The following is a 1,351-nucleotide window of genomic DNA, read 5'->3' on the forward strand; positions in this document are numbered from 1 at the left end:
GTACTCATGCTCTGTAGATAATTCCACTATTCAAATTATTATGCTATGACCATTTTACAAGTATGCAATTTTCTGAGCTCCCAAGAAAGACTGAGTGAGCTTACCTACTTGATGCTCTCCTTGTCACAGGGTATAGGCTTCCTAAAGTTGCTGCAGAGTAAAGCCTCTATCTTTTTCTCCTCTTCTTCCTTTGCAGGAGTGACACCTGTGCATGTGAAATTAAGTAAACATTATTTGTGAATGAAAACAATATCATACACACACTCACTAGCCCCTTCCAACACTCACTGCTCTCTTTTTGGTCATAAAACAACAGCAAAGTTTTTGATAAGTTACTTTGTAGATCAAAGAGCCAGTGAAGAGGAGGGAATCCTTTACCGTATGATTTGATTTACAGCATTGATGAAAATAAAGATAATAATAATTGGAATGTTACATGAAAGAACTGTCCATCAATTCATACAGGAAGTAAAATAATAAAATGAGTCTAAATGGGTTGTGAAGGACAATTAGATAAGTGACTGTCCTGCATCCATCAGGTAGATCACCTTAATGGCTTATCGACCCCCTACGACAACCAGCTATGTAGAGTATTGAATAGATGTCACATCGTGTGCTGTGGAATAGTGAAATGCCATTCCATCCTGAGGTGACACCTATACCCAACCTCTTTGGAACTGATGGCACTTCAATAAAAAGTGGTACTAAGGGCTTTAAGAAATAAAGGGGCACCTTCATTTTGCACGCATGAATTTTACCCTGAATAATAAGCACTAGAGCCCTTAGTGTCACAATAGCAATGCAGGAAAAAAATCCTGTAAAAAATTGATGATGTAGAAGATGAGTACATGAAGGGGCCTCTTTGTTTAATGAAGAAGCATGTCACACTTTCCTTTGGAGTTGTGGCTGCATAATTAGAAAATTCAAGATTTATGGCACAAGCAATGCTGTAGACATCTACTTAACAGAGCCAGCCACTTTGAAATGGTAACAAGGAAATTATCATTGTTATAATCATTATTATATTGCTCTGCCAGCCAAACAATAACTTTTCTGAAAAGCTCTTGAAAAAGAAGTTAGCTAAACAGAAATGTAGGCATAATAATTATGATTAATTGTTTGTGAATATGACATGTCATTTGTGGTTTATATGTTAGAAAAAGAAAGAAGAGAGGAAAGGGACATATATACACAAGGTTGAGGAAGAGGGCAAGGTGCAATTAGACAAAGAGCAATGAGTTGTGCATTTCGAAGGAGACCTCAAATAATATGCGTACCTTTTGCCCAGCTATTACAGTAAAATGAAAAATTAATTAATTCCTTACAGGTCTTGTAACAATAGTTAAAATTA

The 1,351-nt window shown here is 36.3% G+C and overlaps 1 long non-coding RNA gene across 2 annotated transcripts in view; it reads right to left on the minus strand.

The window, feature by feature from the left end:
* The window catches only part of LOC109587065 (uncharacterized), a 1,157-nt gene extending 774 nt beyond the window's left edge, over positions 1 to 383 (minus strand). The window contains exons 1-2 of one of the 2 annotated variants that reach the window (XR_002187380.1): positions 337 to 383; positions 105 to 205 (exon numbers count right to left, since the gene is read on the minus strand). This is a non-coding gene — a long non-coding RNA (uncharacterized LOC109587065). Of the gene's footprint in view, positions 1 to 104; positions 206 to 288 lie in introns of both variants that reach the window. The other variant, XR_002187379.1, reaches the window with a different exon arrangement.
* Between the last annotated feature and the right edge of the window lie 968 nt (positions 384 to 1,351).

This window comes from Amphimedon queenslandica, unplaced genomic scaffold (genome assembly GCF_000090795.2).
Source record: "Amphimedon queenslandica unplaced genomic scaffold, v1.1 AMPQUscaffold_12695, whole genome shotgun sequence".
Classification (NCBI taxonomy): domain Eukaryota; kingdom Metazoa; phylum Porifera; class Demospongiae; order Haplosclerida; family Niphatidae; genus Amphimedon; species Amphimedon queenslandica.